General features: G+C 43.8%; 1 protein-coding gene and 1 pseudogene across 2 annotated transcripts in view; one reads left to right on the top strand and one right to left on the bottom strand.

The window, feature by feature from the left end:
- dtna (dystrobrevin, alpha) overlaps positions 1-13,476 on the bottom strand; it is a 709,829-nt gene that overhangs the window by 583,294 nt on the left and 113,059 nt on the right. The gene's annotated exons all lie outside the window — the stretch shown is intronic.
- On the top strand, positions 3,747-3,960 carry LOC139259930 (small ribosomal subunit protein eS28 pseudogene; annotated as a pseudogene).

Below are 13,476 nucleotides of genomic sequence, written 5' to 3' on the forward strand. Positions count from 1 at the left end.
CATCTTCGCTAGGTCAAAATCCTGGAACTCCCTCCCTAACAGCACTGTAGGAGTACCTTCAACACAAGGACTGCAGCAGTTCAAGAAGGTGACTCATCACCATCTTCTCAAGGGCAATTAGGGATGGGCAATAAATGCTGGCCTTGCCATCAATGCCCAGAACAAATATGTTAAAAAACACTCCCCGCCACTTTTGGACCTTGAAAGTAGTTTGTAAAGCTGCTATAGTTGCAGAAAGCTCCACATAGCCAGTCAAACTGAAGATATATGTCAGCTGCAAGTTGTTGCTGATGATCCCTTTAAATAACGCTCCTTGGCCCTCCTTCCTGCTCGTCAATGCTTGCTCAGCTGATCGCTATTAACAAGGCCAGTAAGTTAAGCGGCGCACTCCAAAATGGCAGATCATGCGTGAAGTGAGTGTTGCACATTCACTGACGTCATGATCTGCAAAATCTCCAAAATGATAGCGAGCATGGACATCTGCAGTGCTGCCATCCAGCCGAAAATGGTGGTCGCCGCGGGTCTCGCCAGCAGTGGGCAAAAGTGTGGCGACCCCACCACTTTTTTCCAGAATCAGGCTTAACATCCAGTGGTAAGACTACTGATTTCTAGGTCATGGTTTCCAAAGAGGACACTAGTCTACCAAAGTATGAACAGACCACTAAGGGAAAAGCATCAAAGGCTACTATTCCCATACAGCTTGTTCAGTTTCAATGGTATTGTTGGATGGATTTATTTTGTGGCAGTATTAATAACCTAAGCCTACAGAAAGGAATTCTAGGAGTTGCTGACCACAGGTTGATTCTGTTCGAAAAGGTATTTGAGTACTGTCACATTGAGAAGCAGAACCATTCTGGCATTAAACTAAGATTTACCTTGGAGGCTTCTGAACTAAGATTCGATCAATATTTGCCTTTTGAAGCCCCATTAGCCCCTTCTTCTGACCATATTGGTCAGGTCGGATCACGTCAGGGAAAAACTCCTGAAGCAGTATTCATAGATAAAATAGCCCCATAGATTTTGGTGCAGATGACGAAGACAGTCTGTATAACATACTGTCTAAACTCTGAAAGAACTTAATAAAATGGATTTGAACCACTATGTTCAGGGAGAATCTCTGATAGGTCTGGACACAACTCTGTTCCCCTTTTTAAAGAAACCAATCACTTTCAAAGTCTCTATTACAATTGCAGACAAGGAGGAAAAGTTGACCTTCTCGCACGTGGGCTAAGGAATAATATAGAAACCACCTTGTCCCATTCCTGTGTGCCACTAATTCACTTAATTAGTCGGGAAACCTCAACAGATCCCTCCGGTATCTGATTTTACGCAAACTGAGATATCAAAGACAAACTTTGACCAAGGGCAAGAATTTTGACCATGTTAAACTTGCTGATTTTTCTCCATGTTGGTTATTGGTCAAATTCCCCTTCGGTAAATAGTAAAATAATGATTTTTGGCTTAGCTTAAAATACCAACAGCCGTGCTTCAATATTCCAAACATTTTTGATTATCCGGGGGTGAAATAGGACAGTGCGAATGATCACTGTATCGGAAGAGGCCCGAGGCAGTTCCAATATTGGGCCTCAGGCCTTATTTAAATGAGACAGCTGAGTTGCAGATGCCTGCTGCACATTCCCATGCAGCTCGCCGGCAAAGCGCATATAAATTTCGGGCCACCTCTTGCTGGCATCGGTCCTCAGTCCTGGGAATGGTGTGGACAATCAGCAAAGGGGGAGGCAATCGGGAGGAGAGGGGGCAATTGGGAAGGGGTCAAGCAGGGGTGGAGATTGATTTTTGGGATTGCTTTGGAGCTATCTGACTCCACATTCAGGGAAGCATTTTTTTTAAACTTACCTTTTTGGTGGCGGTTTCCAGCAATCCCTTTAAGGACCGCAAGTTAGATAGCATGTTGACTTGGTTATCCCGACTGCAGAAGGTCCAATGCCAGCTGCATTTCGGGAAGGGGTTTCTGAAACAGGTGTTAGGTTATTTGCGTTTGCAAATGGTGTGTACACACACATTCCGCTCCGGAAGTGCGCCACCCGCCATAATGATAAAGGCCGAAGATATAGCCCAGGCCTGCAACAGACGTTAGGTCAGTTGCATATGCAAATAGGGGGCCTACCACACTTCTGGCACGGAATGTGTATGTACACACCATATTGAACACTTGGGTGCCCATTTTACACCTGGAAAACGGTTGCAGTGTCAACAAATTTCTCGGCCATTATGTCTCAAAGCTTTACTTCAGATAACTCTTCCAGCACCATTAACAATGAGAAATCATAATCCACCTAAAGGCAATCGTCATTTACAGCAAAGGCCTTCCTGCAATTGATTCAGATTTCAAAGCTAAAATATGTAAAACAGGACTCTGAAATTATGCTGTGGGATATTAGCTTATGTTCAGTTAACGGGTCCATCTGAAAGTCCTCTCTCTGCTATTTTAACTGAAGTTTTAACCCATTTATTTTATCTTCTGTAAAATAGAAGAGTGTTCTTGCAAACAAACTATTAAGCACTCTAGTACACCAAGGCCTAATTTCAGGGCTTCTGAAGTTTTTAAAGAAACAGAAATCAATTGAAGCCCACAGGCTACAAACTGAGTGCAGTATATGAAATTAGTAGTTTCTCACATGCAGCAATGGTGCGAATATGACAGATGCCAACAACTGGAGGAAAAAAGCTGAAAATGAGCCACTTGTGGAGAAAGAAATGAATTGAATGGACTAAAAATTTCTTAAATGAATATACATCTTTAAGGATTTTCTACAGAGGGGGTCAATTGCCTGGAATATTTGGAGAAAAAATGAAAGAGTAATATGCTCTTTCCAAAAGTAAAATGTTACTAATTAGCAATAAAAGCATTCCTGGAATATGGAGAAATAAACAGAACTACTTATTTTCACAGGTACAATTTTAAATAATATAATAATAAAATTATAAAAGATACTTTATAATGTATTCGTTACCCTCGGCTGCTAATCTTCTGCTGTATATAACTTGGTGTGTTCCATTAAAGCCACAAGATAAAATTGATATAATTTTGGGTGATTATTTATGTTAAAAGATGTAAGTTTCCCCACTGCTGGAGGAACCATTTGAATAATTCGCCTTCATATGCTGCAAAATGACCATGATCCAGCTCTCTGGAGTTTTAAAAGTCATATTCCTGCCCATTGCTAGGAACTAGCTTCCAAGTTCTTCAGCACTTTGAAAATTAGTATTGATTTTAAAAGCACTGAACAACTTGGAAACAGAGAAAAATGTGGCCTTTTTACCACTTGGTGGGAGCCCTTTGAAGTCGAATCAAGTTTTGTGGTCGGAAATGATTCCAGCAGGAGTGAGGAAATGTGATTATATGGGAGTGGTGGAAGAAAGGCTGCGGCAGGGAGGTGAAGGCAGCATTAGGCCAATAGCACAATTTTTAGAGGTTTGAGATGGGTGGTCCTATGGAGAGCAGTACCACGTATCTTGGAGATGCAGCTGGGAAGACTCAGAAATAAGTCGTCGCAACCGCACCTACTTTGGGAGGACTCAACCTATGGGAACAACAATGAACAGGTAAGATTAATAGTTCAACCAGCAAACTTTAGTCAGCAATTGTTGCATCTCTTGGAAAGTGGGTGGGAGAAATTGGGGTTTGCAACCAACACAATGTGTAAATGGCTGGTCTCCCTATCAATCATAAACACTTCTCGAAATTATCTCAGAAAACATTATTTATCTAAGACCACAGCAGCCGCCATCATGGAGGGTCCACGGACACAGATCGTCAAACTGGCACGGGTTACCAAAGTTCTTGGTAGGACTGGCTCCCAGGGACAGTGTACTCAGGTCCGTGTGGAATTTATGGATGACAGCAACCGATCCATCATCCGAAACGTGAAAGGACCAGTCCGCGAAGGAGACGTGCTTACACTTTTGGAGTCTGAGCGTGAAGCAAGATGATTACGATAACAGATCTACAAAACTGATACCAACTGAAGCCCCCATCTAAATAACTGGTTACGGACATTTACAAAAACAATTTTTTTTGACAATGGAAAATAAATTTCTTTGATAAATGAAAAAAAGAGTCCCATTTTTGGAATTAAAAACCTAAGATAACAAAATAGTTTACATTATCAGATTTATAGATGTAAAAAAAATACCTTATAGATTCTGGAATTTTCCTCTCCGTAAATAATTGGTGTTTCACTCACCAACAGCAGGTTTGGAAACAGTGATTTGTTTTCAAACTTTAAATGTAAACAACAGGACAGTATATTTCACAGCTTGACACACTTTCAAAGTAAAAATTGAAATAAGTAGCTTCTATTTACAACTTTAGTATACTAATTCATCACTTTGCGTTCAAATCATTTTCACAAACAAAAACATCGAATCCTGTAATGTTCCAGGATATTCTTTTTAGTGATTGCTCAATGTTGTGCATCTTTTGGGCACTACACTGCAGTGGCACAGGCAGGGGAGTGTTCAGGATTTCCACACACCTCTGCAATTTCGATGATTCTTTTTTTTAAATCGAACTACTACTCCTTTTGAAAGAAGCCCAATTGTGCCAGGAGAATAGCATTGTCTCCAATAGTCAAAGTCGCTGCTGCCTTTAATATCTGTGCAGCTGGATCCTTCCAGGCAGGATCGGATAGCTTTTGTCACATTTGCCATGCAGCAGTTCACTGCTGCAGAAAGGGTCACTGATGCTTTCTTCAGGTGGGCTACACAGCTCATTTCCTTCTCAATGGAACCAGATAAACAAAGAGTAAATTATCTAATGCTACAGGCAGTGTTCCCACAGGTACAAGGAGCAATTGATGGAAAGCATATGGAACTGAAAACCTTACATGAGAACCCCTTCAATTTCATGAACAGAAAAGGCTTTCATTCAGTTAGTATGTGCTGCTAGTCACCTTACCCTGTATGTTAATATCCAGAAGCTGTCAAGTTGCTTTCATCAGGTGCCAATCCACCACACCAACGCTAATGACTCAAAACCAACACATTGTTCAAGGAAACATAGAAACAAAGAAACATAGAAAATAGGTGCAGGAGTAGGCCATTCGGCCCTTTGAGCCTGCACCACTATTCAATAAGATCATGGCTGATCATTCCCTCAGTACCCCTTTCCTGCTTTCTCTCCATACCCCTTGATCCCCTTAGCCGTAAAGGCCATATCTAACTCCCTCTTGAATATATCCAATGATCTGGCATCAACAACTTTCTGCGGCAGGGAATTCCACAAGTTAACAACTCTCTGAGTGAAGAAGTTTCTCCTCATCTCAGTCCTAAATGGCCGACCCCTTATCCTAAGACTATGTCCCCTGGTTCTGGACTTCCCCAACATGGGGAACAATCTACCCACATCGAACCTGTCCCGCCCCGTCAAAATCTTGTATGTTTCTATGAGTTCCCCTCTCATCCTTCTAAACTCCAGTGTATAAAGGCCCAGTTCATCCAGTCTCTCCTCATGTGTCAGTCCAGCCATCCCGGGAATCAGTCTGGTGAACCTTCGCTGCGATCCCTCAATAGCAAGAACGTCCTTCCTCAGGTTAGGAAACCAAAACGGAACACAATACTCCAGGTGGGGCCTCACCAAGGCCCTGTACAACTGCAGTAAGACCTCCCTGCTCCTCTACTCAAATCCCCTAGCTATGAAGGCTGTGGAAATGTATTTTTAGCTAAGCTGATACCACATGGTATTTTTGTGCCCTTTTTAATATATAACAAAATGGAGTCTTGGTCCTTCCAGAAATTTCTGCATAAAGCAGTCAGCTTGCATAAACAGCTAAACCTGGCTTGAAAGGGCTGATAGCTACCAGACAGCGAGGAGGCAAGTCCTGCTGAGACAAGTACCGCCACCCCCCCCGTCCCATGGTGCTCACCTATTGTCTATACGATACCAGTTCCACGCCACCCCACCCTTTTCGAAGTACTCAAACCACCAGCCATTATCTCTTGTAGAGACCTCATCCATTTGATGCAAAAAGATAACTGACCAGGAAACTGGACCATCCTGACACAATGCAAGGCAGGTAACAGCTCATTACCACACTCTCATTGAGTAATGGCCGGCTGGCCAACTAATAACCCTGACAAAAGGAAATATCTGGAAACCATGTAGTAATTAACTCTTTATCTGTATTCACTGACTGCGAGACAGAGCCAATACACAGGGAGAGGCCATAACATGGGTTTTACTGTTTAAATATCTCGTGAAACTGTACCATTGAGGAGGTGTTCACTTAGCCACTGACTGAGTGTGACCTTTCCCTTGCTAGCAAGTAAATTAAAGAAACTTCTGCCGGAGCTGAAGGTGTCCGAGTCGTTTATCGGAGGTCGCGATTTCAACAAGGCCAACATACCATTTGCCTTCTTTACCACCTACTGTATCTGTATGCCAACTTTCAATGACTGATGAACCATGACACCCAGGTCTCGTTGCACCTTCCCTTTTCCTAATCTGCCACATTCAGATAATATTCTGTCTTTGCGTTTTTGCCCCGAAAGTAGATAACCTCACATTTATCCACATTATACTGCATCTGCCATGCATTTGCCCACTCACCTAACCTGTTCAAGTCACCCTGCAGCCTCTTAGCATCCCCCTCACAGCTCACACTGCCACCCAGTTTAGTGTCATCTGCAAACTTGGAGATATTACACTCAATTCCTTCATCCAAATCATTGATATATATTGTAAAGAGTTGGGGTCCTAGCACTGATCCCTGTGGCACTCCACTAGTCACTGCCTGCCATTCTGAAAAGGACCCGTTTAACCCGACTCTCCGCTTCTTGTCTGCCAACCAGTTCTCTATCCACGTCAGTATATTACCCCCGAATACCATGTGCTTTGATTTTGCACACCAATCTCTTGTGTGGGACATTGTCAAAAGCCTTTTGAAAGTCCAAATACACCACATCCACTGGTTCTCCCTTGTCCACTCTACTAGTTACATCCTCAAAAAATTCCAGAAGATTTCTCAAGCATGATTTCCCCTTCATAAATCCATGCTGACTTGGACCAATCCGGACACTGCTTTCCAAATGCGCTGCTATTTCATCTTTAATAATTGATTCCAACATTTTCCCCACCACTGACGTCAGGCTAACCGGTCTATAATTACCCACTTTCTCTCTCCCTCCCTTTTTAAAAAGTGGTGTTACATTAGCTACCCTCCAGTCCATAGGAACAGATCCAGAGTCAATAGACTGTTGGAAAATGATCACCAATGCATCCACTATTTCTAGGGCCACTTCCTTAAGTACTCTGGGATGCAGACTATCAGGCCCCGAGGATTCATCAGCCTTCAATCCCATCAATTTCCCTAACACAATTTCCCACCTAATAAGGATATCCTTCAGTTCCTCTTTCTCGGTAGACCCTCGGTCCCCTAGTACTTCGGGAAGGTTATTTGGGTCTTCCTTCGTGAAGACAGAACCAAAGTATTTGTTCAATTGGTCTGCCATTTCTTTATTCCCCATTATAAATTCACCTGAATCCGACTGCAAGAGACCTACGTTTGTTTTTACTAATCTTTTTCTCTTCACATATCTATAGAAGCTTTTGCAGTCAGTTTTTCTGTTCCCTGCAAGCTTACTGTCATACTTTATTTTCCCCTTCTTAATTAAACCCTTTGTCCTCCTCTGCTGAATTCTAAATTTCTCCCAGTCCTCAGGTTTGCTGTTTTTTCTGGCCAATTTATATGCCTCTTCCTTGGATTTCTTTCCTTAATTTCCCTAGTTAGCCACGGTTGAGCCACCTTCCCCGTTTTATTTTTAATCCAGACAGGGATGTACAATTGCTGAAGTTCATCCATGTGATCTTTAAATGTTTGCCATTGCCTATCCACGTCAAACCTTTAAGTATCATTTGCCAGTCTATTCGAGCCAATTCGCACCTCAAACCATCGAAGTTACCTTTCCTTAAGTCCAGGACCCTAGTTTCTGATTTAACTGTGTCACTCTCCATCCTAATAAAGAATTCTACCATGTTATGCTCACTCTTCCCCAAGGTGTCTCCCACAACAAGATTGCTAATTAGTCCTTTCTCATTACACATCACCCAGTCTAGGATGGCCAGCTCTCTAGTTGGTTCTTCAACATATTGGTCTAGAAAACCATCCCTAATACCCTCCAGGAAATCCTCCTCCGCGCATTGCGACCAGTTTGGTTAGCCCAATCAATATGTAGATTAAAGTCACCCATGATAACTGCTGTACCTTTATTGCATGCATCCCTAATTTCTTGTTTGATGCTGTCCCCAACCTTACTACTACTGTTTGGTGGACTGTACACAACTCCCACTAGCATTTTCTGCTCCTTGGTATCCAGCAGCTCCACCCATACCGATTCCACATCATCCAAGATAATTATTTTCTTACTATTGCATTAATTTCCTCTTTAACCAGCAATGCCACCCCAACTCTTTTTCCTTTCTGTCTATCCTTCCTAAATGTTGAATACCCCTGGATGTTGAGTTCCCAGCCTTGGTCACTCTGTAGCCATGTCTCTGTGATGCCAATTACATCATACCCGTTAACTGCTATCCGCGCATTAATTCATCCACCTTATTCCGAATACTCCTCGCATTGAGACACAGAGCCTTCAGGCTTGTCTTTCTAACACACTTTGCCCTTTTAGAATTTTGCTGTAATGCGGCCCTTTTTGCCTTAGGTTTCTCTGTCCTCCACTTTTATTTTCTTCTTTCTATCTTTTGCTTCTGCCCCCATTCTACTTCCCTCTGTCTCCCTGCATAGGTTCCCATTCTCCTGCCATATTAGTTTAACTCCTCCCTAACAGCACTAGCAAACACTCCCCCTAGGACATTGGTTCCGGTCCTGCCCACATGCAGACCATCCGGTTTGTACTGGTCCCACCTCCCCCAGAATCGGTTCCAATATCCCAGGAATTTGAATCCCTCCCTTCTGCACCACTCCTCAAGCCACGAATTCATATGAGCTATCCTGCAATTCTTACTCTGACTAGCACATGGCACTAGTAGCAATCCTGAGATTACTACTTTTGAAGTCCTACTTTTTAATTTAGCTCCTAGCTCCCTAAATTCATAGAAACAGAGAAACAAAGAAAATAGGTGGAGTAGGCCATTCGGGCTTCTAGCCTGCACTGCCATTCAATGAGTTCATGGCTGAACATGCAACTTCAGTACCCCATTCCTGATTTCTCGCCATACCCCTTGATCCCTCTAGTAGTAAGGACTACATCTAACTCCTTTTTGAATATATTTAGTGAATTGGCCTCAACAACTTTCTGTGGTCGGGAATTCCACAGGTTCACCACTCTCTGGGTGAAGAAGTTTCTCCTCATCTCGGTCCTAAATGGCTTACCCCTTATCCTTAGACTGTGACCCCTGGTTCTGGACTTCTCCAACATTGGGAACATTCTTCCTGCATCTAACCTGTCCAAACCCGTCAGAATTTTAAACGTTTCTATCAGATCCCCTCTCATTCTTCTGAACTCCAGTGAATACAAGCCCAGTTGATCAAGTCTTTCTTGATATCTCAGTCCCGCCATCCCGGGAATCAGTCTGGTGAACCTTCGCTGCACTCCCTCAATAGCAAGAATGTCCTTAAGTTAGGAGACCAAAACTGTACACAATACTCCAGGTGTGGCCTCACCAAGGCCCTGTACAACTGTAGTAACACCTCCCTGCCCCTGTACTCAAATCCCCTCGCTATGAAGCCAACATGCCATTTGCTTTCTTAACCGCCTGCTGTACCTACATGCCAACTTTCAATGACTGATGTACCATGACACCCAGGTCTCGTTGCACCTCCCCTTTTCCTAATCTGTCACCATTCAGATAATAGTCTGTCTCTCTGTTTTTACCACCAAAGTGGATAACCTCACATTTATCCACATTATACTTCATCTGCCATGCATTTGCCCACTTACCTAACCTATCCAAGTCACTCTGCAGCCTCATAGCATCCTCCTTGCAGCTCACACTGCCACCCAACTTAGCGTCATCCGCAAATTTTCGTCTTGTAGGACCTCATCCCGTTTTTTACCTATATCATTAGTACCTATATGCACCACGACAACTGTCTGTTCACCCTCCCTTTTCAGAATGCCCTGTACCCGCTCCGAGACATCCTTGACCCTTGCACCAGGGAGGCAACATACCATCCTGCAGTCTCGGTTGCGGCCGCAGAAACGTCTATATATTCCCCTTACAATTGAATCCCCTATCACTATAGCTGTCCCACTCTTTTTCCTGTCCTGCTGTGCAGCAGAGCCACCCACGGTGCCATGAACTTGGCTGCTGCTGCCCTCCCCTGGTGAGTCATCCCCTCCAACAGTACCCAAACTGAGTGGCATGAACACTTATCACCAATATGAGCGCATGCATCCCATGATGATGGGACCTACAGATGCACTAGCCTCAATATGCCAGGAAATCAGGAAGCTGTTCCTGCTGCTGACTGCCTCCCCTCCCCCGAGGCGGTTACCCTCAGACATGGGGATGGATATTTACTGGGGTGGCTTATGTAGGCAGGGGGAGGGAGCGTAGTTTTGGATGGGAAACCCGCAAGTCTGGGTTTCCCCACAGACTGTGGAGTTTTAACTTGGAAGTCAGCCTGATTGATAGACTTGGCTGCCAGTCGGGTGGTGAGCACTCCAGAAGAGGCCATAAGGCTAGGAATAGCCAATCCCTGACCCTGGGACGGAGGGGTCCATTCTCGAAGGGGACGTCTCATCCTCAACTTGGTAGCGGGGCTTCCGATTACAGATGGTGTCCGATCCCTGACCCTGCGGGCTTCGGTTCCCGATACAGTGGGGACCAATTACGAGGGGGGACCTGATCCCCGACCCAAGGGAGTATTTGTATGGGGGTGGGTGGAGGGTGCTCTCATGGTGGGGGAGCTTGGGGTTGGGAGGAAGTACTTCTGCTCCTCCTGGCCCACAAGGTATGCTCTGAAAGCACTTACCTTTTCCTCAAGGTTGTTCTCACCTTGCTGGATTTCCCAAGGCTCCGGAAACCTGGCCGACCACAGTAAAACCTGCAAAGCAGGGTTAAATCCGAGGCTTCCAGCCTCATTAACATATTTAAAATGCCAACCCGCCTGCTGGGAGTGGGTTGTCTGTCTGTCCCTTGTCCCATCTCAGTAAAACCCGAAGTCGACAAGTTAGAACTGGCTTCCCAACATGCTTGGAATTTTTGCCCATTTAACCTTTGACCAGCACCCAATTCCCCGCCGCTCACCTATGCTAAAATTGCCCCCATTGTGCTCTCTATATTTACCTCCCTCCCACAGGTGATAGCCCAATTAGAGTACTATTACCCCTACTAATCCACCCGCATAACTGGGGAATAACCGGTGGATTAGCAGGTGGGTGGGCAGAAGTCAATCAGCGGGAAATTCAGTCCTGAATGTCTAAGAAAACAACAGCAGGTGATACATTTAACACATACTCAGCCCAAACTAGCTTTAAACTGACTGTATATAGCGACACCACTAGTCCTGGCCAGAATGGAGACGTTTGGGTAATTCCCCCTTCATTGACACCTCGAGACCACACTGATATGTGACTGGGATTGATTTTACGCACATAACTTGTATCATGTAATTATCTTTCACTCACTGCAATTTTCTGGAGAAATCACCGTGCTTTTTATCAGAGAAGTTGTTGCAATTTCATTCATGAGTTCTGTTTCCTCTAGTTTGCAGAGACTCTTTTAAAAGGGGAGAGAGCAGGGAAGTGGACCAGAGTCCATGATCAGATCAGCCATAATCGTATTAAAAGGCGGAGCAGGCTCGAGGCGCTGTATGGCCTACTCCTGCTCCTATTTCTTATGTTATGTTTAAAATAGACTCTGTAGACTGTTTGCTGTAGTGTGTTGTTTAAATGGACTCGGTTTGCTGAGTAAAGAAACTTTGTTCACTGTAAAATAGATTGTTTGCTTTAAGTCCCACCTCCAACTCATTGGCTGACACTGATTTTAAATTGTATTTTGAAGTAAATCAACAGTCTTTTGCCTAAGGCAATGTAGGAAGCGGGGAACAAAGGATATTCCTCACCTTTGAGTACAAAAGGCAACATCTTTCTCATTAGAAATCTCTGTAGGCTTCATTAAATCAGGCACAATACTGTTATCACTTTCAAATGTTTTAATACGAATGGTTTTATTTGCATTTAATCACAAAAGATGCATGAACGTCATGGAATAACATCACAGAAAACACGCCGTGGTACAAAGAAAAAAGGTGACACTATAAATTAGATTTAATTCAAATCAATGAGCACATCAAATGATAAAGAAAAAACAAGTTGTGACAGAACAGGAATTGGAGATCAGTATCATAATTACAGAACTACTGTTCAGAGATATGCTAGTTAACTGAAAATCAAGGCATTAATGCTTCACATTATGGGCTCAAAATTGGCCCCTGACGATTTTTGGCACACTCACCTGAGGGGCGCCGCCTCCAAACGCCGAAAATCTTCCTGCCGACTATGGCCACTGTCCGGCCTCTCTTCGGTAGTGGCATAGCGTGGCCAGTGGATTGGGGGCGGAGCCAGCGTCCGGCGCTGAAAACAGTGCCGGGATGTCTGCACATGCACGTTAGAGTGTGTATGCATGCACAGTAGCTCCTCGCCCCCAGCTTGTCTTGCAGCCTGTGAGAGGGACCCGATGCTCGCAGTTGCCGACCCTATCCCTGGCCGAGTAGTCTCGGGTCGTCCCGGCCCCATCCCTGGCTGAGTGGTCAGATGAAGGTCGGACTTCTATTTTTTATTTGTTTTTGATTGCTTATTACTTTTTGTGCTTTGTAAGTCTTGGTGCTTTAGAATATACCTACCTGTGCTGATTTCTTAACTCTCCGCAAGGTTTTTCTGTGCGGTCACAAGTGACCACATGCGCTGGCCTAAGTTAGTTTGGAGCAACTATTAGTTGTTCAAAGTGGCTTAAATGGCCAAAACTGGCGTAGGTAGTTGGTAACGCCCCCTTTTGAAAAAAACTAAACTAAACGAAAAAAATCCTAACTAACTCACTTACACTGGTGCAAATTGAATGTGCAAAATGGAGATTTTTAAGATACTCCAAAAAATCAAGTTGCTCCAAAAAAAAGAGCAGCTCCTGGGCAATTTTGGGCCCTATATTCTGGTAGATTCACAACTAAACTTTCTTACAAACACATGAAAACCAAAAAAGTAATTCTTCTCATAAAGGATTCGATTTACAAAGGTTTGAGCTCCACTAACCACGACAGTAATTTCCACTGGGACCCAGAAAAGGATTTGTTGATATGGTTGACTTGTTGAAACAGGTCCAGACGGTAATGGTAGTGAAGTTATTAACTGCAATTGATGAACAGGAACCTCATTATCATGAGATGTAATGACAAGTGATTTCACCTTGCAGTCTCGTAACTGAAGAACATACGTTGCTTAGCACTGGTGAGCAATATATGTTGCAATTATCTTATAAATAAATAATTTACAATTACT

Source organism: Pristiophorus japonicus, chromosome 1 (genome assembly GCF_044704955.1).
Source record: "Pristiophorus japonicus isolate sPriJap1 chromosome 1, sPriJap1.hap1, whole genome shotgun sequence".
NCBI lineage: Eukaryota > Metazoa > Chordata > Chondrichthyes > Pristiophoridae > Pristiophorus > Pristiophorus japonicus.